Consider the following 26,860-nt stretch of genomic DNA (forward strand, 5'->3'; position numbering starts at 1 on the left):
CTTTTAGACCCCTCCTCCAAGGCTCAAGGAACCCCAAAGGAGAGGGGTGAAAAGAATGTAAAAGCAGGAGGATAGGGAATAGAGCTGCAAAATGCTGTCTTCTGAATACAGCGTGGCCATTCTACTCATGAACTCACAGCCACTGTGGTTTCCTGCACAAGACTGAGCCTGTCAATATTATATTACAGACAGGAGGAGTCATAAGACCCAACACATCCCAGAGTAGCTAACGGTAAAGGACAGTTACTGGGAGAGGAGGGTCAAGTTCTTTAGTGGGGTAGTCACTGGCAAGCGACCCATTCTCCAGGAAATAACCTCCCATCCATGTTTATGCCAACAATCCTAACTTACCTCAGTGGGTCAAAAAAACAAAATGAAAGGGCATGGATGTAGGATGGGGATTAAATGGAGAGAAGGGTTACAGTGTGAGAGAGGTAAGAGAGGGGGATTGTGGGAAATGAGATCAAAGTACATTACACCTATGTTTGAAAGTATCTCAAATAAAAATAATAATAGTAATAATAATAAAATAGGAGCTTCACTTTAGATGTTGAGTGTCCCCCAGAAGTCTGTGTTAAAGGTTTAGCTCTCAACATGTTGCTATTAGAGAATGGAAGAAAATTTAAAAGATGGGAGAAATCTGGGAGGTCCATAGAGCAATGGCAGTGTGCATTTGACAGGGACTGTGGGACTGTGACCTCCCTCTCGGCTCTCTTTTTGCTCCTTTAGGCACTGTTTTTCCACTGCACACTCTTCCCACGATGTGCTACATCATTGTAGGCCCAAAGCAATGAGGCCTATCAGTCATGGTCAGCGACCTTCAAAACTGTGAGCCAGCCAGGCCTCTTACTACAGGCCTATAAATTTTTGCAACTCTGGAGGCTGAGGTAAGAGGATCACAAATTCAAACCTGATTGGATTAGCAACTTAGTGGGAGCCTCAAAATTAAAAGAAAGGGGCTGGAGAGATTGCTTAGTGGTTAAGGTGCTTGCCTGCAAAGCCAAAGGACCTCGGTTCAATTCCCCAGGACCCTCGTAAGCCAGATGCCAAAAGTGGTGCATGCAGCGGGAGTTCATTTGCAGTGGCTGGAAGCCCCAATGCACCCATGCTTGCTCACTCTCGCTCTCTCACTCTCTCTCTCCTTCTATTAAATAAATAAATAAAAATAAAATATTTAAAAAAAAAACACTAAGTGCTAGACTGCATTTAAAAAAATTAAAAGTAAAAAAAGGGACTGGAGAGATGGCTTAGAGGTTAAGGCGCTTGCCTGTGAAGCCTAAGTAAGGATCCATGCTCCACTCACCGGACCCCACATGAGCCAGATGCACAAGGTGCACATGTGCACAACATGGCACACATGTCTGGAGTTTGATTGCAGTGGCTGGAGGCCCTGGCACACCAATTCTCCCTCTCCCTCATCAAAAAAGGCAAGTCTGTTGGGCTTACCTCAGAAACAAAAAGTAGAAAAAAAGCTGGAGATCATTTGCCTAGTATGGATTCAATCACCAGTATTATTTTAAAAATAAAAATAAAACGTATTAGTCAACTAACTCTTTTCTCATTGTGAGTGATTATTTCAACATAGATATTTCAACATAGATGAGGAAAGATGTCTAATGCAGGAAGACAGGGAAAGGAGGAAGGGAGAGGTGGTATTCAGACTTGACAGGACTCAGAGCCTACATTGGAGAAAACTGTCCTTATTCTGACAGTCCTCAGAGCCAAAATGATGGGCAGATTTTTCCTCTTAAATCAAATCTAAAAAGTAATATTTGACTTGACATTTGTTGGAATACAAGGGTCCTCAGGTTCGGTAGGCATATGTTAGAGAAAGCCTTCAAGAGCCAGTTCCTGAATGGACCAACCACTCACATTAGCCGTTGCCATGACAATGTGTTGGCAAACCATTTAGTAAGTACTTGAAATGTCTCCTTCATGATTGGATTATGAGTATGGGAATGGTTCAGGTCATGAATGGAAGCTCTATATCCTCAGGTAGTGCCTGACCTGGCTGAGAAATGGTCCCCCGAACTGAGAAGCCTGCCTCTAGGCTCCTTCCTGCCTTTAGCACACTTGGTACCCCCATTTCCATGAAGCCATCCTTGGTTGACAAGTTTAAGGACTATATTCATGTACTTGTTACAAATAAATCAAGGAAAGGGATAGGAACCAGATTGAGAGACTGGTGATGGTAAGTAAGATGGGCTTTCTTTTCAGAACTCCCAGTACCCTTGACACCAGACTGCAACATCAGTACAATGGAAAACCATCCCATCCTCCTGCTAGATGCCCCTCCCAATCAGCCAAGGAGCCACACCCCTACCAGTTCAGATATCCATTGAAGAGCTCTTCAACCTAATTCTTTTCTCACTTTCAGAAGTTTCCTTCAAAGAGACAGAGGTTTGCCATCTGACGAGAGTTAGCCTATGGGTAAACAGGGAAAGCCACAGGTCCCTGGATACTTGCTCCACATCATTCATTCAATGACATTCTGCTGCGAGCTCCCACCACAAGGCTGTGCTAAAGTAAGGCCCCTCTCTAACCTCACACCTCCATCTTCTACCATCATGCCCAATTCCTGAGAGCTGCTTTCTCTTATTGGGGAACAAGGCTTGATCGAAAGGGAGAAAATTACCTCTAGAAACTAGTATAATATAGCTTCCAAATAAATAAGCTTAGGATAATGGTTGCACTTGGTATCTAAAATACAGGAGCTTTATAAAAAGTACCCATTCTTATGAATGAATGAGCCAAGTGCCTTCCCTCAGCCCCACCTCCTCGATCATTACCTTTCATTCACCTTGTAGCATATTCCCTCAGCGCGAATTCAATTGCTAAGGGTAACAAGTCCCAGACTAGGAACAGAGGCCAGGCGTCAGACCTGGACAAGAGCAGTGTTATGCGCTGGTGTGTGTTCATCCACCATGTATGTATAGGTTGAAGCCTTAACCAGAAATCAGACTATATTCAGAGATAAGGCTCTTAGGAGGTGACTAAGGTTGTCAAGTGAAGTCATAACTGTGGTTTACTGGAATGGAGAGATGGCTTAGTGATTAAGGCACTTGCCTGTGAAGCCTCCGAACCCATATTTGACTCTCCAGACCCCACGTAAGCCAGATGCACAAACATGAGTCAAACATAAGGTTGCACATGCCCACAAGGTGGCACCAACACCTAGATTTCGATTTCAGAGGCTGAGGCCTTGGCACGCCAATTCTCTCTCCCTCCCTCTCTCTCTCTCTCTCTCTCGTTCTCTCTAAAATAATAAAAATAAAATAAGTGTGGATTCCTGATATGATAGGATTGATACAAGAAGAAGAAGGAAGATAAAGAGAAGAAAATGACCCCTTCTTAAGAAAGACCATGGAAAGTCCCAGCAGCAAAGCAGCTGACTGCAAGGCAGGAAGAGATCTCTCGCCAGGAACCAAATCAGTCAGAAGAGTGAGACTTGGGAGTCTGACAAAACAAATGTCTGGCTGAGCCGCCCAGCCTGGGGGTCTCGTGATGGCAGTCCTAATGGAGTGAGACCAGCTGACACTGAAAGGCAGACATCACCAGCTTCCTAGAAGATGAAGGACAACCACAAGGGGTCAGATGAGAATCAGGACTTGTGCGGAGTGAACGTGGAAGAAGATCATTCTGCATTCTGCTCAGAATGAGGGAGACCTTTCTCGCAGCACAGGCTTCCGGAGCCAGAAAGGGGGAGAGGGACACTGTTGGCAGGTTGATGAGAAGCCGCAGCGTGTGGGGCTCAACGAGGACTGATACATTTTCCTCCTAACTGGAAACTGGGCATGCACACAGGCAACTCGCAGATGTTTAGCAGCAGGGAGAGGGGTGCCAGGCAATCTGCTGGTACCAGGGTGTTGAGGCCTTGAAATGACAGAGTAAAGGTCAGGACCAGCGGCCTTCACATTAGCCACAGAGTACTAAACATGTGTCCCGCCTCCATTTTCTCTGACTTGTCATCTCGGTTTTCACACACAGATGAGAAATTTCTGCCAGAGGCCACTCCTATAGACGCCACATGCAGACCTGGTTTGGGGCATGCATCTTATTGGTCCATCGTCTCAGAAGTGAGGAACTTCCTGAAGGCACTGGATGGGGAACAGCTCCAAGGAAACACGTACGTTCGGTCAGGGGCAAGCTTCCACAGTGGCTGCCGGAGAAGGTCGCACATGTCCCAGATGAAGAGGAGAAAGTGACTCAACTGTGCCCAGACAAAGGGGCTTGGGAGTTAAAGTGAGCTGGTTCTGAAAGGTCTTTGCTGAGAAGCGAAGAAGGGGTGACAGATGCTCAGAAAGGAAGAAAACCTTCCATCTCCAACCCTGGCTAGGATGTCACACTTGCCCCATCGTCCCAGCGCTCCCAGCATTGCCTCCAGTTTCCGCTCGGAAAAGTCCTGCACAAGGCCACCCATGCTCTGGCTGAGACCTCACTGTGGCTTGAAGAAGCACCATGAAAACCAGGCATCTGCCCGGGACGCCTCAGTTAGTTCTGCCCCAACTGCCTCCAGGTGCACTGACTCCCCACGAGGGCCACCCGCTGCCTGCAAAGAGCTGTCCTGAAACCAAAGCACACAGGAAAGAAAGAGCCCACGGGAGGACTCAGAGGTAAAGGACTGTAGTACCTCTGCCCACAGGGGTCTATTTGCCCAACTTATCACTTCTTCCAACCTCTCTTCCACTAGGGACAAAAGGATGATCTTTCTGGACGCCAAAATCTTCCCATATGCACTTGTTTGGGCCTGTCCTTGGCTCCCTGTATCCTTGAAAATGGAATCTAAGCTTTTCCTTGGTTCTCAAGACTTCTTGAACCAGCCTCATCTATCCCTCTGGCCCATTCTGTTTCTTGCCTAGCGCACATCAGTCTAGGTGACTTTTTTTTTTTTTTTTGGTCTTTTGTGGTAGGGTCTCATTCTAGCCCAGGCTGACTTGGAATTAACTATCTATTTTCAGAATGGCCTCTCATGACATTCTTCCTACCTCTGCCTCCTGAGTGCTAGGATTAAAAGGTGTACACCATCACGCCTGGCTTTTGATGACCTTTGTAAAGACAAAGCTCGGCTAGGCAGACTCATCAGTGCGGCCTTTGCACAAGCCAAATGTGCATCCCAGAATCCCCTCTGCTCCCTTAGAGCTTAACCCTGCTATATACCAACCTAGTTTATGTGCCAACCAAGAGAAACCCTCACTGTTCCATCCTCGTTTCCCACAGGAAGGACCAATCGCTCTCCATCTGGCTTCACACTAAGCCTGGCCCTTTATGGTACCACATTGCCTCCCACCTCATTATTCCCATGGGCTCCTTAATAACCAGGATAGGATTTCATTTGACTGCAGTTTTTTCTAGCCTTGAGCATGGTGCAGGCACAAAGTAGAAACACAGTGAGAATTTGTCAGTGGACTGATAATTGATGGATTGATTAAACTTGTCTTCACCAAACCCTTCCATAGGAGAATATATTTTCCTCCAAATTTTTAGCCATTACAAATGACAGACAAGATGCCTTTTTGAATTTCCAAAGACTTATCTCAAAGTTTTCTGTTTCATCTACCTGCTTCGCGCTGCCGATGGGATGAGCCTCGGAGATATTTCTGTCAGGGCACCCTTCTTTTTGTTGATTTACTTTTAAAAATGCAACTCAGTGATTTCAAGTTTGAAGAAGAATGCATCTGCGTCTTCAGCCTGTCCTCAAACATCTATCACCAGCCGGCTGAGAAGATGTGACTGTCGTCTCCCCAACATGACAAGATGATTTTTCTCAGCCACAATACAAGCCCAGTGAGCCATGCAATCACGGTGAATTCCCTATCAGCTCAACACCCTCCACAATTTTTCAGAGAATATGATTCCATCTGAAAATAAATGCCACAGTCTGGAACACATTTTTCCCCAGTGCCTAACTTTCAGCTTCCTATAAATACCATTTGGCTTTCTGGGCAGGGACACCCCATGGGATAATTGAACAGATCGCCCTGATGGCTTGGCCTTGAGTGGTGTCAGAAGGTGCTAAGAATTTACACACCTTATTATAGCACTGTTAACCAGGTCTTGGGCAGTTTTCTGGGCCTGAAGTTTTGTCAAATATTTGTGCCAGGAGTGCCAGAAATGAAAAACAGGGTGGGAGGAGGAAGGCAGGGAGGGACAGAGAGGAAAGGGGGAGACTGAATGAATGTACGTGTAGATGAGAGATATACAGAGGAAGAAACAGGAGGAAGGAGAACTCAATTCAACCCCTCTATTAAAACCTCTATTAAAAGCAAACAATTTCCAAAGGGTAATAAGAAAAAAAAAAAAACAGAAGTATATTAATTACCTACTGGGATGTAACGAATTATCCCAAATATAGTAATTGAAACAATACACATACTTATTCTCTCAGACTTTCTGGGAATCAGGAATCCAGGCAGAGCTTGGATAGATCCTCTGCTTCAATGTCTCCTACAGCTGCAACTGAGATGTGGCCCAGGCCCTCAGGCTGGACGGAAGGCCCACCAAGGAAGGGTCTGCTCACTTATGTGGTAGTGGGCCAGATTCAGTCCACACGGACTAGGATAACGAAGCTATTGTTCAGAGGCCTCCCTTGTCTTATGGGCCATTAAAGAGTATGTTACAGCATCATCAGAGGAAGTAAGCAAGTTGGCAAGAAAAGTTCTGCATAAACTGGAGAGATGGCTTAGCAGGTAAGGTGCTTGCTTGTGAAGCCTAACAACTCATGTGTTATTTACTAGTACCCACATAAGCCAGAAGCACAAGGTCGCTAATGTGTCTGGAGTTCACTTGCAGTGGCTAGAGTATGCCGATTCTTCCCCTCTCCCTCTCTATCTCTCTCTCTCTCTCTCTCCCTCCCTCCCTCCCTCATCTTCTCTCCCTCTTTCTTTGAGATATATAAATGCAATACTTTTTAAAGTCCTGCAAAGAAAGAAAGCGAACAAGACAGAAGTCACAGTGTTCTCTGACCTCATCATCTAAGTGATATTGTATTGCTTTTCACTGGCATATTAAAAAATAATTTTATCTATTTTTTGTGGCAGGAGAGAGAGAATGGGTCTGCTAGGGTCTTTTGCTTCTGCAAACAAATTCCAGATGCATGCTCTACTTCGTGCATCTGGCTTTACACAGGTACTAGAGGATTGAACCTAGGCTGGTAGGCTTTGTAAGCAAGTGCCTTTAGCCATATTTTACTTTCACAGTCATATTATATACTGCTTGTGTGTAACACACACGTATGCATAGGTGCTGGGGCTGCCAGGGTCTCTGTAACTGGAAAGCTATGGCTCTGAGGTTTCTTGGTAGTCAGCTATAGTCATTTTTCTGTGTTCTGCTTCTTTTCATCAAGCTTTTCAGAAGTACGGGTTGAACCTAGAACTCTCTTTAGTATACAGTTACTACAAGTAGCATTGCTTTTTTACTACATACCTCCAATGATGGGAGCCTCACTACCCCATGAGACAGCCACTCTATCATGACAGCCACTTGCTAAAAGTTTCTCCCTTATTACTACCAGCCCAAACTGATCCCATCCTTTCCCATTACTGGCTTCAGTTCACCTTCTGGAATCCTTATAAGGGAGAGATTCTATCTCCCTTATAAGCCTCAGAGAGTCCAGAAATATTTTTGTAAATCTCCATTGGATGCTAAGAATAATAGAACAGCTAAAATCTGAAGCACGTTATGAAACACCCTCAACAAAAGTGTTTACATGAATGTTATTCCATTTACCTTCTGTAATGGCTAAAAATTAATGACTAACTACAATCTCATTACTAAAATCTAATTACTAACAGAGATAGAAAACAGGAAAAAAATTGCTAAAATTCATGACTTCTCTCTGCATCCTTACTCGTACTCTGCAGCTCTGAGTGGGAGCTCAGAGAGGTTGCCACTCCAAGAATACCTTGAGGTAGTAACTAGTGCTTAAACATAATTTTTCAAACATGATAAAACCATGACTCTCATATTGATGTGGAATGTGTTAAGAATTTCATGGTATCACAATAACTGCGTACTGGGAAGATGTTTCCAGTGTTCTGAAAACCCAATGAGCAGAAACAACTGTAGGTCCAAAACAGTAAAGTGGATATGCAGACAGAGATAAAAAGATTTAAGGGAAAAGGTTCAGTGGGTCAACTGAGCCTCTATTAATCAGAATAGGATGTGCATTTCAGTGAGTTATCTGTAACTCCCAGAACCATAAAATTCAGTCCAGAAAACCAGGCAGGGCATCCTCCCGTCCACACCCGGATATGCACTTTCCCACGGGCACACGCAATTATTTTCGTACACTTTAGAACAGCCAGTGCTTTTATTAGCCTGTGTCTGTGACAAGGACTCAACAGAAACAGTTTGAGAGGTGGGAAGATGTGTTGGGGTTCCTAGTTTCAGAGGAGTCCACAGTCATTTGGTTGCATGTTTCTGAGCCTGACAGGAAGCTAAGCATCGTGGTGGAGAGCCTGTGGTGGAGCTAAGACCATCACCTCAGGGTGGACAGGAAGCACAGCCGGATGGGGCCAAGGACAAGATGTACCCTTTAAAGAACCAATGACCCACTTCCTCCAACCAGGCCCCGCTTTCGATAGTTCCACTCCCCTTCCCAACAGTCGACTGAAATTTTGAACCCATCACACTACTGATGGAGTCAGAGCCCCCAAAATCTACGTGACACTGGAAACACATTTACTAAAACATTCAGAAGTTTCTGGCTTGCCTTACCCGTCTTCTAGGTATCTCTTTGACTGCAATCAAGCTGGCGACCTTTCCACTCACAATCTATACAACCTTTGTGTCCCTTCTACTACATCGGAACGCCCACTGGGGAAAGCCGGTTAAAAGCAAGCACTGGCTTTTTTTAGAGGCCCACCGTAATGTGGTTGGATTAGCCCTTCAATGGCTGGCAGCATAGAGAGAAGAATCCAAGAAGGGCAGTGAGGAAGAAAGGGTTCAGCCAGGACAGTAAGCCCCCGCCTCCCTGCATTTTCCTGCCACTAAGAACCCTTCCCTTCTTCTTTGCAACCTACTTCTCATTCAATAGGAGTTGTGTTGGAGATTTCAAGCCCGGCTCCCTCCCCCGGCTCCCCTACCCCAGGGTTCATTAGAGAGGGCTCCATTGTGCAATGAAAGAAGACAGGGGCTTATACATGTTTTTGGTTTTTACCGAAAGTCTATAGTGTTTCAATAGCCTCTTTGTTCTCTCTCCTCTCTCTCTCTCAATAGTTTCTGTGTCTTAAGAAATTACAAATTTTTATTCTTCCTATTGCATTAGTAGTTTTCTTTTTTTAAAAAAGAAAAGGAACCAATTAAAAAATAAAGTTCTTAAGCTTATGAGCAGAATTTATAATAACTTCACAGGTCTAACCTGCACTTACTGCCAGCAGTTGAAACAGAAGGTTCCTTGAGGAGGCAGCAATAAAGAAGCCATTTAGTCCTTGATCTCCAGAGATGCTTTCATCAATTCACTTGCCCCCTTCATTGTCATCCTGCTTTCTCCATTATCCACAGAAGAAAAGGGAGACAGAGTCACCAGCTCTGTCACATTTGCATGGGTCAAGCCTCTTATCCAAGGGGTTTCCCCCAAACACTGAAGCTCAGCATCCTCTGATGATACCTGTTTAAATAGTTCATCAGTTTCAATGGGATGTCAATTTCTTCTGCTAGACAAGGTGGCCTCCTTTCAAACTATTCTTGGGTGAGGGAGGGGAGCCAATTCCAAAACAGAACGTGATACTCAATCGATCAAACTTTAATCCCACAAGAGGCTCACTGACACCCTCCACCACACCCATGCATCTACCAACACTGGCTGAGAAATTAGGGGTGGAGGTTGGAAATGGAGATGCCATGTCTTTCTATCCAACGAAGGGAGTCAAATTCCCTTCCTCCTTTTTTTCTTCATCTCCCTCCCTTCTTGAATGCAAAGTTTGTCATGCGAATCTCTAAATCCAGGGTCTTGCTCAGAAACCTGGCCAGTCAGTGCAAAAGTAATGTTTGGTTAATCAAATTGAATAAAAATCCGCCAAGTCATTTCTCATTCACTCATCCAATATTTACTTGATACTGACCATGCAGCAGGTTGTCAGCTAGGAGCTGGGCCACAGCAATGAAATCAAACAGGGTTTTGCACTTCAAAGGGCTTTGATTTTTGCAAGAGAGAAAGGCAATCAACAAATACGTGAATAAATGACATCATCAATAAGTAATCACATTTCATGTAGAAATAAGGACTCAGTGGGGGAAATGTGGTGATAAAACCATAGAGTGGCAGTGAGGGGGAGGGATAACTCACTCCACCTTCATCCAGCTACATGATAAGTTGTACTGAATATGTCCTTATCCTCTGAGACAGCACTTGTTGCACAGGTAGATGAAGGAAAAATAAATTATCTTTCCTCTCAACACCATTACCTGTCACTCTCTTAAGGACGTGGAGAAGGCTACACCTGCATTTACTAAGTACTGCATATCATACATGGTATCAGATTTTGAACATGAAAGTATCTAATTTAATCTTTAACATATAATCTTCCCAAGGAGAGTCTTAACTGCATTGGTCCTAACCACTCAGGATGCTGGTATCCAAAGTCATTGATATTACCCATCTACATACTGAAGGAGTCAAGATTTAAATCTTATGCCACATCCCCTTAAAGTGCACATTCTGTGTGCTATCACATACAAACTCTGGGTTGAAGGCCTCATGCTGGATACCACAGGAGATATAAACCTGTCAGACATCAACCTTTGATCCCAAGCTCACTTGTGGAATGGATATATTCACATAGTCATAACCAAGGCAAAGAAGAGATATAAAAGATGATGCAGTGTGGGGCTAGAAAGATGGATCAGTGGTTAACATAATTTGTCTGCAAAACCCAATGACCTGAGTTCAATTCCCCAGTACCCATGTAAATGCACAGAGTGGTGCATGCATCTGGAGTTCATTTGCAGTGGCTACAGGCGCTCGCTCTCCCCCCCCTCTCTCTCCCTCTCTCTCTCTCTCCCTCTCTCTCTCTCTCTCTCTCTCTCTCTCTCTCTCTCTCTCTCTCTCTCTCTCTCCCCTTGCAAATAAACGAGTTAAAAAAATTAAACTGAGGGGAAAGAATGACCAAAATAGCAACATGAAAAAATGAAATGAGTCTTCAAATAAAGGATGGATTTGTAACTCCAAGATGAAGCTTCAGGGGAGACAGGAGTCTAGTAGTACACTGGAGCATCCACAGTGTGTTGCATGTGAAAGATACAAAGTCACACAGCCTCTTGAGTGAAAGAAGGACTCTCAAACACAATTGAACCAAAATGTGATCCCCATATTGCCAGGCAAGAGTCCAGAGAGATACGAGGATGGTCAGAAAATAAAACCTTCACCCAGTGCCTCTGTCTTCTTAATGAAAATTGGATCCATCTCACCATCGAAATTATCATGCAGTTCTGTTGGGAGGGTCCACATAAGTGTTGTTATGTTCCACCAGTATTCTTCAATGAGCTGCCATCTTACCACAGTAAAAGTACAGCAAAGAGCTTCAAAGCCTACTCCACTGGTCATAGCCAACCTCCCAAAGCGCCAGCTTCCCCATAAGTACAAGAAGAGGTGAACAGAGGGCTGTAAAGCCATTGTTAAGGCAGAGAGGTGCCACCACAGGAGGGACTCTGCTTAGAGTCTAGCTCATACCAGTGGCCCAGTAAATATGGTGGTGAATCTTTTGCTAGCAACAGGATTTAGAATCACCATGGAAACAAATCTCTGGTTATGTCTGTGAGGGATTTTTGAAATTAGATTGGTTGAGGTGGGAAGACCTATCCCTACTGTGGGTGGGATCAGCTTGTTGCCTGGGTTCCTGCATTGCATAAGAAGGAGAAAGCCAGCTGAACAGCCAGCACCCATGGCTCTGGTTTTGCTTCCTCCATACTGGACTGAAGGAGACCACCCCGGGGTTTCTCTGCCATGACGGGCTGTCATCTGGAACTATAAGGGGAAGTGAACCCTGCCCTTAAACTGATTTTCTTTAGGCATTTTGTCCCAGCAACAAAATGGTAACTAAACCAGTGTCAACGTACCTCTCTTTGACCCTCTTTTTGTATAACAGGTACCTGCTCATCCAGAAATCCAGCCACTGTCTTCCTTTGTCTCATCTCAACACATACACACCATGGGCATAAACCAATTTTCCAACCCACAGGACCATTAACAACCACCTTTTCCTTCATTTCCATGACTCCCAACCCAGTTCATCTACTGTGGCTTCCTAACAAGCATCCATGCTTCATGTCTGTCCCCTCCAGCTTCTCTCACATGAGACAACAGCAAAGAGAGGTAAGACTCGAGCTTCACTGGCTGCTCTTATAGGCCCTACTTGCTCCTGGGCTCCTGGACTGTAAAAAAGAATAGGAACACTATCTGGGAAATAACGCCAAAGTTAAAATATCCCATGTAACGACAACAGACATGGGAACAACCACAGTGTGCTTTGTTCATGAGAGATGCTTATAAGAAATGCAGCTACCTGGGAGTGGAGGGAGGGAGTAATATTTTGAAAAGTCTGCTGACTAAGTCCTGAGTCCAGAGCATTTATAGATGCCTCAGTCAAAGGCATCTCGCAAATAATAATGGATATGACAACAGCTGAGTGACATGAAGGACAGGAGGAGAGTAGTATGCTGAGCATTCAAGAAGAAAGACCAGTCATCTGTCCACACAGCACAACCACGCCATCCAGAGCAGAACACGGGCGAGCCAGTGCTACATTTCAGATGTGATGGTACGAGCTGGGATATGAACTTAGCTTAATACCTCCACCCCCGCACACCCTCCACCCTGGGGAAAAAAAAAAAAAAAACCTTCTCCACCTAAAAGAATGGGTTGGAAATCCCTACATCCTCTTCCTGGAATTTTCCTCAGTGGCCTTTAGATCATTTGTCCCAAGACCTTAGGTGTTAATCTGAAGTCTGTTTCCTGGCACCATACTCAGAGGGAAAGGAGAGCCAAAGCCCTATATTCTCATTCCTGCCCCTCAGCGCAGGACTCAGCACTGGTGTGTGTGTGAGGCGGTGTGTGGAGGAGGGGGTGAATTAGCTACTTTTCTCTTTACTGTAACAGAAGGCTTGGCAAAAAGAAAAAAAGCAATTTAAAGACGGAAGGGTTTATTGTGTCTTACAGTTTGAAAGGGACACCATCCATCCTGGTTGGGGAGACACGGCAATTGGGAGCACAAGGCTGCTGGTCACACCACATCCACGGTCAGGAAGCAGACAGAGCTAAATGCTAGCACTCAGCTCACTTTCTCTGTTGCATATCTGGGACCCCAGCCTACAGGATGAAGCCACCTAAGTTCAAGATAGGTCTTCTAACCTCAGTCAAACCTCGCTAGAAATGTCCTCACAGGCACACCCACAGAGCCGTGTCTCCTAGGTGATTCTAAACCCTATCAAGTTTAGCCATCACAGGGAGCATCTACTGGGGGCAGGATCACTGATTCTAAGTTTGGATACCAAAAGCTCAAATTCTACATCCATCCACTGGGCCTAAATGACCTTAGTAAGTGGCCAACTCCTCTGATTTTGTTATTCAATCCCCAAAATAGGGACATTGATGATGCCAAACTCATCAGGTTGGCAAAGAATCCCAAGAGTTAGTACACTTTGAATATTTATGTACTCCCCAGCATCTAAGAAGTGTTCAGTAGTTGCTATTATTATTAGCTATTGGGATTAAGGATCCATAAATACTTCCTGAATAAATGAAGAAAGACCCACATTAATTTCATGTTAAATACTGCAGCAGGTTCTTGGCATGCACAGACTCGAGTACTTAACACTTCTGCTCTTCATGAGAAGGGCTCTTGGCTGGCTTCCTATGGCATTCATTTCAATCATTCATTTATTTGGATGACGGCTTGAAGGGGAAAGGGCTTCACCCCCTCCTCCAAGACTGTCATCCCAAGAATATCTAAGCAAAAGATGAACTGTCTGGCTGCCAACAAGACTAAAACTAGGAAAATATCACAGTTGTGGTTGTATCCCATGACATCTCACACACCCCGTAGATGTCTTCCCAGGGCAGGGGAATCAAAGTCCAGTAACTAGTGGAATGTCCCCAGCTGGTCCACAGTCAATCACTGGAATGGGCTCAGGGATGATGGACAGATCCTACAGAAAGAACCATGGGCTCAATGTCAGGAGCTTAGCACTAGGAACATCCAAGCCAAGCCTTGGCCATCTGTCCATATCAGCTAAAGGCACCTTCACCACTAAGTGGCGTTGGGGTTCTGGAAGCATGCACACGCCGCAGAACAGAGAGGAAACACAGAGTTCATGAGTCTCCTGCTCACTCTCCCGGCATTCTTAGCATTCTTTCTACCCCACAAAGGGTCTGAAGTTATTGGTTACATCACACACCACCCAGATAACATCAGTCGTGACCCTCCCATTAATTACCTAAACCGCCATTGATCTAGGGAGGTCTGGCCATGAGTTGGACCTCCTGCATTAGGGTCAACTCAGGGCGGAATCCCGCCAATAACACCACACCCATGTTCTTGTGCACACACTCCCTGCACTGAGCCAGGAAGTCATCTAGAAACAAACGTGGGCGCCTAGAGAAGATGTCACAGCATAGAATCCTGGAGCTGGAAAGGCCCAAATAGTTGCTGCTGAGATTTCCCAAGCAGACAAGCAAAGGAAGTATTGATGCCATTGTGATCATGGAGATAAAGCCATGCAAGCAGTTGTTTCTTATCCACCTGTGGTCGCCAAGCCACCCCAAGCTCACAGCCACAGTGACTTCCCTGTAACGAAAACCTGATCACACCACTGCCTTGCATTGCCTTCACATGAAACAGAACGAGATACAAACCTCTTAAAATGACAAGCCAAGGGTGTCCTCCTTCTAACTGCTCACCTCAGGTCTTTGTATCCACTGTGCCCTCCTCTAGTAAAGTTCATCCTGTCCCACTGGTTACATGGCCAGCACCTTATATCTTCTGCCAGGTTTCAATTTACCGCTGTCCCAGTCACCATAAAGAGAGCCCATGGTCAGCTACTTGTTACCTTAAGCACTTGCTTGTTTTGGTCATCGTATGCCATTACAAGTGCCTTTGATGTCTTATCTGATCTCCCCACTGGTGTGTAAGTTTCATGAAGGGACAGAATGTTGTTCATGCTGGTCATGGTTTGATCTCTGAGTCTGGAACTTAACTGAACACAGTAAAACTCACTGGATGGATGGGTGGATAGATGGATTGACACAGATGGACAGACAAACTAACCCATTCCATCATTTTACCAATGAAATGAATATTTGCTAGTGGAATTTTGAGTAAGTATTGTAGAAGATGCTGTATATATATATATATATATATATACACATATGAGATACATATACATATATATGGCAAGTAACATGTGACATATATGATACGGAGTAGTCATATACAAATATATTTTAAATATCTGTCTACTAAATGTCAACATATTTTGTATTTATGCATCATGAACATTTATTCATATAATAAAGACTATATATTGTAGATTTATTAAAGATTATATATTAAAGACTATAGATTATAGGTATCTTATAACAGTTATGAAATGAAAATATATGCGGAAATCAGATAGTCCCTTCAGTCACCCCTAGCCAATGAGCCCCTTGGGATAAGGCCACAGAAAGTTATGTGAACCTTGTTTACACCAGAACCATTTGGGACACCAGAGTCCATTCCTACAAACTTTGGGAGGACCAGCACTTTTATAGAGAAAGGAACAACATTAATCTCTATGTACATATGTTTATTTATGTTGTTCCAAACCTCACAACTTGCTATGGAATAAGTATTATCACCTAGTTGTAGATGAGGAAACAGGAGCACAGAAAGTTTAAATAGCTTTTTAAGTTCACGTAACTAATGAGTGGCTCATTACCACCAACCATAGCTTATGGACAGTTTGATCATAGGTCTGAGTCTAAACAAGCATCCACGTGCTCCCCATAAAACACCCAGGGTGAGTAGAATTAGGATCATTTTTAAAAATTTTTATTTTAGAGAGAGAGAAAAAAATTGGCACACCAGGCCCTCAAACACTGCAATTGAACTCCAGACGCTTGCGCTACCTCGTGGGTATGTGAGACCTTCTGCTTGCCTCACTTTTGTGCATCTGGCTTACATGGATCTGGAGAGTAGAACATGGGTCCTTAGGCTTCGCAGGCAAGTGCCTTAACAGATAAGCCATCTCTCCAGCCCCATTTTTTTTTTTTTTTATTTTTACTCCTGCCTTTGCCTAACCCACTTGGATGTCAGGACCACTTGCCACACCACACCCCCATGACCACTGGAGAGTCCTGGCTTGCCCCAGCTCTACTATACATCCCATAGGAAGCTCCTTCCAAAGAGGGTGGAAACATGTCTACCAAAGTCGGCCATCTCTCCCTGGACTAATCTGCTGGCAGAGGCAAAGCTGCATTTCCCATGCCCAGGGGAACAGGAAAGAGACCAGCCCTAGAGGACACTCCTTGCCTCCAGTATCCAAGAGAGCAGGGCCTGTCCCACCAGGAAGCTATGCTTCCTGCCCCCTGCCCCAGAACAGCCTCCTATTTGCATGGTACAGTCTAGGCTGGGGCTCTGTAGCTCTAGCCTGGGGACAGTTTTTCCTTTGGAGGTAACATTCACACAACATTTAGTAGATCTACAATGCTGTGTGGCCACCACCTCTATGGCATTCCAAAAATATCCATCACATCCTATTGTGCTCTATGAAGTCAGGTGACAGCCAGTCTTCTCTCAATCGACCCACCAAGGGATGAAGGGGTTGAAATCCTATTCACCTAGAAACTTTCTCCACGTGCAGGAGTCATCTTGCCCCTTGGGTTACCCTCAGCCAATGAGCCTTCTGGGGAAGGCCACAGAAAGTCACATGGACTATGTTTACACTGGACCCATTTGGGACACCAGGGTCTATCCCTACAAACTTTGGAAGGACCAGCACTTTCCAGCATGAAATAAACAGCATTAGTATTTTTGTACAAGTGCCAAACCCAGAAATACCAAAAACAAAGTACAACCAAGAGTTTAAATGGTGCTGTATTTCATCTTGAGGTACAACAAACTGTGATCTGACCTCACCATGGCACCAGCAAAGGGAGGCGCATGCCTGACAGAGGGTCAGAATGTTATCTGCTCCTTAGATACAAGCCTGAGATGTACCTATAAATACAACTGTGCATCCTCTGACAAAACCTCCGCTGCTCCTGAGTACCCTGAGCCTTCCAGAGGAAGAGTCAGCTTGGTTTCCTGCATCCATTGTAGCCATGCAGTTCATCGTCTACACTGTCATCTGTTCAGTAGCATCCCTGTTTTCCATCCATTAGATGCTAGCTGGCCCCTCCCACCCACCCAGTTGTGGGAGTAAAAACCTGGGCCCAGACTACATCAGATATCCCCGGGGGGAGGGGGTGGAGGAGACCCTCAGCCCTCTGGTTGGGAGTCAGGTCAAAGACAGCAGCAGTGAAAAGGTTTCAGCCCTGGATTGCTTGAGACTTGCAGGTATGGGGCCTTGAGCCTCACTTCTAAAATTAGGTTAATTACAATCAACCGTCAATGATCCAGGGGCCAATTATCCACACTCCCCCAACCCTGCGCCCACACTGCCTGCATTCAACCCGAGCTGCAGTCACCAGTAGCTAGCACAAAAGCGGAAAAATAGAAGAATTTCTACTATGAATGCAAACCCACGGGAAGGTGGTTTTTTTTCCCCTTTAAGACGGAGACTTAAACATGCTTACATGCATTCTCCACGCATCTCATGGTTCAATGCTACCCACACACACCCCCCACCACAGTCTCTGACAGCAGAGACACTAAGCAAACAGGAATCTCCCTCCACCTCACCCAGCGATTCCCTACTGTTGACCAGACATAACATCACAATATTTGTGAGCATACAGGAAGAACGAGTGCATGGAAAAGGAATGTTTCACTCATACTTCTGTTAAAAGATGGGGAGCTGGAAAGAGACTTAGCAGATAAAGCTCTTGCCACACAAGCGTGATGACTTGAGTTGGGAACCCTAAGAATCTATGTGAAAACTAGGCACAGTAATTCAGGTGCCTATAAACCCAGTGCTCCTATAGGAGATGGGAGGGGGAGACAGGAGAATCACCAGCAATCCACGGGCTAGCATAGATAGCCTTGAACAAGAAGAGACCCTGTCTCAAACAAAGTGGAAAGCTAGAACGTTCAAGGTTGTCCTTTGACCTCCACATGCATGCCAGGGTGCAGGCGTGCCCACCCTCGTGCATACTTACAAGCACATGCACACGCAGAGATTTAAAAAAAAGAGCAGCTCCCTTTCTCTCCAGCTCTGGCTCAAGCTCTTTCTCTCCCCTAGATAGCAGTGCTCACCCAAGTTCAGAGCAAAGACATGACAGAGTGACTCAGAACTGAATATTACCTAGAAGTGCTGGGATTCACCTATGCTTGAAAATCCAACTGCTTGTGTTAAGTCTTCCAATAAACTTCCCCTTTGCTTAAGTTAATTTGAAGTGTGTCATATATAACCAACTTTCCCAGATAAGGTAGGGTAGTGACTGCTTTATCACCAGATCTGACTCAACTTTGAACATCAGGCAACACAACCAGTCATCTATGAACAATTCCATGGCTCTGACACATGGACCCATTGCTGAGAATAATATAGCCCCGAACCACAACCAGGCCTGATTAGAAGAGACCTGCCCCACGGTCACAAGAACACCCATGATGTGCTCATGTCACCTAGTAAGTTGCCCAACAATAACCTGTTGTCCAACAATAGCCCTGCAATGCTGACTGTGTCTCTGGTTTAACCCAACCTCACCGCTGAAAAGAGCAACCTGTATGGCTCAGAGGGGAAACTCATCTCTGAGGTAGGTTCCATCAATTCTTTCTCTCATGGACATGCCTTTCATTCCTTAGGTAGGATGTGGAACTCTTCTTCCTCTCCCTTTACATCTGCTCTGACCTCCCTCAGTGATTTCTTTCCAGTTAAATGTCGTGGGCATGAACTCTGAAGCCAGACCACAACAAACCTCACAGCTCCCGCTGTCGTGGAAGAAGTCATGCTAGGCTGAGGAGGCTGTGGTGTGATGGAGTTCAAGGTACAGCAAGAAGTCGCAGGGACCGAGTGTGAAGCCCCTAGTGCTAAGCTGTCCCAGTCCTCCGGGAAGGTTCAGCCATGCGACTACAGAAGAGCCACGGTTCGAGCAGCACACTCACTTGAGCTACGTCTGCCACCTTTGTTTTTGACCCAGCCCAGAAAACTCCCTAAACATGAAGAAGCAAAAATGAACCTTCTTACCACGTTTTCCCAGCTCCTGACCCAGACATCTACACACAGAAAAAGGGCTTTGGTGTGCGCCTCTAGGTAGTTTTATTTTTTTTTTATTTTGTTTTGACACACAGCCTTGCTATCATGTATTGATGGATACACACTGTGTCAGGTGCCTACCTGTTGCTGAGACAAAATACTCAACCAGGAGCAGCCGAGGAAAGGAAAGGTTTATTTAAAGCATATAGTTTCGAGGAGAGAGACTTCTCGGCAAGAAAAGCATCGCAGAGCCAGAAACCAGAGTCACGTCGCACATCAGCAGGAAGGGAGAACAGCAAATGGGGCTGGGATGAAATATCCAAGGGCACCCACCAGTGGGACACACCTCCTCTATCAAAGTTGCACAACCTTCCTGCACAGTACCACCAAGGGGGGATGAAGTATTCAAACACAAGAGTCCTTGCGGGACACTTCACATTCACACCAGCACGCTTACCTACCAATGCCACCAGATTTTGGAGTCATGTGCCAATGGTACCCGAAAAACATGTCTATTGCCTGTCTTTGCCAAACCACTTGTGAGCTCCACTGAGCATCGCTGCCTTCAATCCAAGGTAGCCCTTGCTAGAAACACCTCCCTATACAGCGGTAATGAAGCTATATATCTACTTGTCTTCCTCCATCACCGTGGCCCCCGGGACTCCTCACGACATCTGATCAAGTGTGTATCCGATGAACAGATGAAGCTGATCCTGACCTCCGTGACCCCAAGATCTGGCAGTGGCTTTGGGGCTCCACAGAAGGAAAGCAACACTGTGTTACTGTAATAATCCTGACAAGTTCCAAGCCTGGTGATCATTAACCATCCCCAGGAGAGCTAGTTAGCGAGTACAGAAGAAAGCCCCCTCCTCAGGGTTGGGAGCACCATGCCCTGATGGCACTTGGCTTTAAACTGAACTCCCGGTGCCTTTTCACAGAGCCGATCTGTCTATAAAATTGGTGGTTTCTATAGAAACAGAGGCACTGTAGTAAAGTGAAGGGAAATCATATATTCTGCCAACGAACGGAGATCAATCCCATTCTTAGACGGGGCCAAGGCTCTTTCACGCATTATTTTTGAGCATCTCAACTTTCATTTTCACCCCAGCCCTCTCATCTCATATTTATGAGATTTGTGCGCCAGTAATCGCCTCCCTTCTAGTTGGCTACAAGACAGAAATCTGAGGGAGCAGTATGGAATCCCCAGTATTCTTTCATGGGATTCCAGACCTCAATCTTGAAGGCAGAGATGGGATACCTGGTGTTCAGAGATGGTCATGAAATAACTGATCTAAGGTGAGGCCTACTGTCCCCCAACTGAACAATATGAAAATCTACTCAGTAATCCAGTAACTTGTTTAACATGCCTACACCTCAGCTTTGCACAGTCCCCAAGCTCTTTAATATTAATCCGTTTGCAATCTCTGTTTTGCACCCCCAAAGTGCAAGTGGCTTTCTAACAGGCAAAGATTTAGAACCTAGCCTGTATTTGAATTACTTATGCTGTCTCTAATCATCTACAGAGCAAGTGAGAAAAGCCACAGGTTGCAGTTTAATATTTTAGATGACGGTTCAAATACTGAGACATGCGTTAACTCGTGAAGTGTCTGCTTTTATCTTGATTCACTCTTAAAATAAGAAATAATGCAATGTAGCTTCATCAAAGAGTACTCTTGTAACACTTGCTTGAATCTGACCTAGTAGCACCAAGTGTATTTTGCCGTCTTTTCTCGCTTCTGAGAAATGGCTAGTTGGACAGATATAGATAAAAAGATACATGGATGAGAAGATGAAAGATATACGAATAGATGGATGCATAGATATGAATTACATATATATTAGCAATTGATAGTCAGGGGCAGGGAAGTAGATGGATACATGGGCACGTGGTTACATGAATGGAGGAAGGATGGATGGGTGGATGGGATAAATGATGAATAGATATGAATCATGTATATGTGAACAAGAGATGTAAATGAATAGACCATATGTGAGTAGATGGGAAGGGAGAGATGAATGGGTACATAGATGGGCAGATGGATGAGTAGATATATGGATGGACAGATGAGGGAAGGGGGAAAGGACACAAGGAATAATGAGTAAATGAATGAACGGCAAATTATCCATCAGAACAGCCTTCTAAAATGTAAGTCTAACCACTCTAGCATTTTTTAGTACCTTCCAGGTGCCACGCATAATGCTGAGCATGAACACAGTGGACACTGGAGATGAGGTTTCATCCTCTAGGGAACATATGCCAGTGCCTTTGGACTAGGAATACTCTCTCCATTGCCACAGCCCAGGTGAGTCAATGGCCAGGGAGAGAGACCGGAAAGTGTCAGCAGGCTCAACGGATGGCTGAGTCACAACACTCTGAGACAAAATCAGAGTCCAAGCACCCGATGGCTGTCTTTGAACTACCGTTTCCTCAACTATGGATCAAGGATATGTATTGTCTTGTCCCCCAGAGCTGTCCTGAAGGATCATGAGATGAGGCAGGTGAAAGACCTGTGTGATCTGAACCCCAATAAAAACCCCGTTTTCAGGGACCAACCTCCATTTCAGAGGAAAATACCAAAGCCCTCATTCCAGCCCCAGGCCATGACCTGCAATAAGCACCTGAGCTCTTAGGGTTTTAGATCAGGAAGAAGACCAAGAGAAAGGATTCAGAGGTATCACAGGACGGAGTCATTTCCCACCCCCTGTTACTTTCCCAAGGATTCCACCAGCATCCCCTAGGCATGCTCCCTACCACATCTGATCCCAATGCCAACCTCCCTGCCCAGGAAAACCACCATCAAGCTTGCCCTCCCCACCCCACTAAAGCAAACACCTACATTGAATTTCCATGGAGCCAAGAAAGAAACACAAGGCTCTGAGGTGCCCAGGAACTCAGTGCCCATGCTTCTCCATCAGAACCCTCTTGTCCTGCTGTGGCCACGAAGCACAATAACAATTTCAAATTATTCTTGGGGGGCTGAACTCTGCTCAGAAGAGCATAGAACCCAAAAATGGGTGTGGTGAGTGACTACATGGTTCAAATAAAATCTCTGACACTTCACCCAGGCTCGGTCACCCTGGTAAAGCAGTATATTCTACAAACATGGGTTTCTCGTTTGCAAAATGAGGATATTTAGTACCTACCTCTGGGTTTATGGGGATGCACTTATAAAATGTGGCTGGAAGAACAGCCAGAATATAGAAGTTCATGTGTCTGCAAGTGTTCTGTGTGTAATTATCACTACTAAGCCTCCTCATGCTCCAGCTACCTCACTAACAACATACGTGTGCCGTTCCATTTTGCCTACGTGACAATCGTGAGGGGCCGTTGTGGAACACAGGATGTGTAACTAGATCTTCTAGAACTATGCAGTTGTGACCTTGGACAGTTCTCTTTTCTCATCTCTAAAATGGTTTCCTGAGCACTAATGGCAGCATCTAATAAATGGCAGCATGGTTCGGTTCTTTTTTTTTTTTTTTTTTTTTTTTTGTTTACTTACCAAAGAAGTTCTTGGGCTCGACACATGTAGCCTCTTTGTGGACACCCAGCAAAGCCATAGGAGGCTACTTTCATAGCCACTGGGCTCGTGCCTGAAGCAGTTCACTTCTGCCAGCTTTTCTCCTTTTAGCCTCACCCTAACCTCTGAAGAACAGGTGAGGGGGAAAGCCGTACCAAACCAACCTAAAAGAGTCTAGGGGTCAGGGAAAGAAAGCAAGCCAAAACCAAAAGGCACTGCCCTTGACCAAGGGTCCTAAAGTCAGCTGATGGGCAAAGCTGTGTGCAGGTGGGAGAGGCAGACCCATCAGCCCTCCCATAGGGCACAGATCTCAGCTAGCAATGCACTCCATGACCACCTCCAGCGTAGGTTAGAAGACCGGGGTTCAGAGATGTTAAAGCTCACCCAGCACCGCACAGCTGACTAAGAGGCACATCTAGGATTTGGAAGTTAATCGGCTCCATGCGTCCTTGCTGGGAAACCACAGGCACCACAGGTGGGTCGTGCAAGATAAAACCATGGCAAGGAGGTGGTGGCAGTTAAACCAAGGAAGAGTTCCTATGGCCTCTGACCCTGAGAGGCGTGTTTTGTTACCTCTCCTTGGAGATGACACCATAAAATAAAGTCTACTCAGTCTGAGAAGAGGCTCAGGTCCCAGGAACCAGAAGAGCCGTCCATTTAAGGCTGCCTTGTCCACAAGAAGCCCTGCCCTCCTGGCGACATTCTGCTGATGACTTAGCATCTGTGATGGTTAAACTTCATCAACGACTAAGATTGTACTGAGTCTCCCAGGAGATGCACCCCTCCATGTACCTAGGAGGCTGCTTCTAGAGAGGGAAGACTCACCCTGCACGTGGGCAGCATTATCCCACATGTCGGGGTCCCACACTGAAGACAAAGGAGTGTAATCAGTTCCCACGCTATGAATGCTGGGTACCCACATCCTTCTGGAGAATGTTAGTCGAAGGAATATTAGATGAAGAAGGGGTTGGGGTGGGGAGAAATGAGGGAATAGAGGATTGAAGAAAAGGAAAGAGGAAACATGGGCCGAGAAGGAAGGAGAAAAAGGAGAGAGGTGAATAAAAGTAAGAGGGGAGGAAGGAGGATGTACCCACAGGCTCATCCTGTACGGCCATAGCAAGCCCCATCCCTTAGTGATCCACAATGCATATTACCCTATCAGTACAAATCATATTAACGATTATCATTAACATTTATTGACCTGTTATTATGTACCAGACACTACTTCACTCGCTTATCTTTATTAACACTGCTAATCCTGACCACAGCCCTACAGGGCACAGAGACAAGGATTGACTTGGTAGCCGAGGTTCTGCATCAGTGTATAAATTTACAGGAACTAAACAAGGCGGCCCCAGAAAGGCCCTGCCTTAAGAGTTCCCAGTGCCAAGATCATCCACACTAGTTTTAAAAAATATTTTGTTTATTCATTTATTCATTTGAGAGAGAAGATAGAGAGGGAGGCAGATAACAAGAATGAGTGTGCCAGGGCCTCCAGCCATTGCAAATGAACTCCAGGCACATGTACCACCTATGCCTATTTGTTTTCTGTCCCAAACAGCATCTTCTGTCACACTATGGAAACACATTCCAGAAATCCCAGCTCTAGAGCAATGTAAATCTACCTAATGTAAATCAACTGCATGCTCGAAACCTGCCAAGCTGAGCCCAAACTGTCACAAGCAAAAAGCCTAACAGTGTTTAGTGTGATGATTATTAATATCTCTTTATAATGACAGTACTCTTCTATTCATATGTAATCATGATTTCTTAAGCTTTGTAATTTCCCTGTGAAGGAAGGACTAAGGTTATTATAACAATTTACCAGACAAAGAGGCTGAGAAGAGCAGTAATCTACCTTTAATCCTCAGCCCTCAACCAGCAATGGCAACACAGGAAGAAAGACCAAGGGGAAGCATTCTTGCTGACTTATTGTGAGTTAAGGACACAGCAGCCACAGAGAGAAAAAGAAGACACCCAAGAAAGAGGCAGAGAAAGAGAGAGAGAGAAAGATGATAATGGGCACACCAGGGCCTCCAGCCACTACAAATGAACTCCAGACACATGCACCACCTTGTGCATCTGGCTTATGTGAGTACTGGGCAATCAAACCTGGGTCCTTAGGCTTCACAGGCAAATGCCTTAACTGTTAAGCCATCTCTCCAGGCCCAAGATGGTGCATTTCTAACTGGGCCACAGCATCAAATAAAAACACAGGCAGCTGCTAGATCAGGACACTATGTAGAATACCTTCTGCTTCATAACCTGCCTCCAGAAATGGAAGTTAAAAGGAAACTGTCTGCTCTGCTGGCCCGCTGGTGAAGGCTCATCACACTATTTGTTGGGTCTCTGCAGGTATAGGTTGTGGTCCCCACTCTCCTCTGTGTGGCTGCTGGAGAAGCCAGAACACCCATGTGGTGTGCAGTTGCTATGAGAGCTGTCTGCTCGCGCGTGCACAACAAGGACTGTGCCACACCCTGGTTCTCATCCCCAGAGGTAGCAAAACAAGGGCCATTTGTTGTTAAGGATGACACAGCCTGGGGAACAGGTGGGGCCAATAAACATAGAAGACACATAGACCTAAGTCCAGAGTGTCAACAAGTGATTGAACTCCTTTATTTCAAGGCAAAGGCACTCAACTTTCTACCCACCCCAGTGCCCCTGTATCTAAGTCACCCATGAAATGAACATTCCTGGGCCAGTCTCATCTCAGTGCTAAGGGCACATCCTAATATTTAAGCACTAAATCTGCTTATCCCTAACACGTTCTCTGACAGAGAATGTCAGAAACAGCTGGAAGAATATCATGAGCTATCCTGAGTATGCCTACACTCTCCAATTCATTTCATGGGGGTGAAAAAAAATCAAAGCCCAGAAGTGATTAACTACAGATCAATAAAACAGAACAATGAATCATGCAAAAGGTCAAGTTATAAAGCACAACAGCACATGGCAAGCCAACATAATTAGGGGCCTTGTCAACTCTACTTGCCCACAAACACTTCCAGAAACAGGACTGCTGCATAAGAATGGAAGTTAATTTCTCATCTAGCTGTAGGAAAAGTAAATTTGTTTTTAATATCATACTATGCATTGATGTGATACTCATTTTTTTTTTCTTTGAGCAATTGGGAGATTCAATCTCTGTTTACCCTTTCCTGTCTTGGGAAGCTGCAAGAGAAAGGTTGCAGAGTGTCCTTTCTCTGCTCAGAAATAAAGGAAAACTTCTCATTCTCCCATGTAAAGACTTCCCCCCTGACTCTCACAACCTGAGATGACATTACATGCTATTTAATGGAGACAAATGATACAGGGTGAGGAAAGGTATAGTAAAAGGGAAGTTGTCATTTATGAAAGTGACACCCTGTCATTTGTAAAGATTTTCATTAATAAACCTTCTAGCACCTACTGTTCAAATAGAATGTATCCATCTCTGGGAAATTTTTTTTAAACAAACTCAGATTTAATTTCCTTTTTCATTAATTAATTTTCATATTAATCTCATCCATTAGAGACTAATACCTCTCAATTATACATGATAAGCTCAGAGGAAAGTTGGTAATTGAGACGGTCCCAGGATTCAAGGAGCACCCTGCTCAGAATGTCTGCTTTAATTAGGTTTCCATTAATTACTTTTTTATCAATTAATATTTTGTACTATTGGCCCAATACTGGTGATCTCTACATCACATGCTCTTAAATGACACCTCATTTATTGTAATCAGTCAAGCAAGGGGCCTAGAAAGTGTTCAACAGAAAAAGCAGCAGATAGACAAGATTCTGTGTCTCAAATACAAATTAAATGACATTCTTCCAGGGGTGGATCATACCATGTATCGTGAGCATATAGGCAAGGGAAGGGTAGAATGAAAAGGAAGAGGAAAGAGAGATGAGGAGGGGAGTATAGCTAGTTATACATAGACTTGTTTGATCTAGCCTCCAACCAGTTCTTGTAGACAGGAACTGAACAGCCTCCTAACAACACAGAATTCAGCAAGAGAACATTTGTA

General features: G+C 44.9%; 1 protein-coding gene across 5 annotated transcripts in view; it reads right to left on the minus strand.

The window, feature by feature from the left end:
* Positions 1-26,860, minus strand: part of Ptprt (protein tyrosine phosphatase receptor type T) — a 1,232,244-nt gene that overhangs the window by 886,316 nt on the left and 319,068 nt on the right. Inside the window, exon 1 of one of the 5 annotated variants that reach the window (XM_045155758.1) lies at positions 8,716-8,734. The exons of the other annotated variants lie outside the window; for them this stretch is intronic. The gene's annotated coding sequence lies outside the window, so the exon portion shown is untranslated. Of the gene's footprint in view, positions 1-8,715; positions 8,735-26,860 lie in introns of those variants that run through there. 5 annotated transcript variants of the gene reach the window in all.

This window comes from Jaculus jaculus, chromosome 8, assembly GCF_020740685.1.
Source record: "Jaculus jaculus isolate mJacJac1 chromosome 8, mJacJac1.mat.Y.cur, whole genome shotgun sequence".
NCBI lineage: Eukaryota > Metazoa > Chordata > Mammalia > Rodentia > Dipodidae > Jaculus > Jaculus jaculus.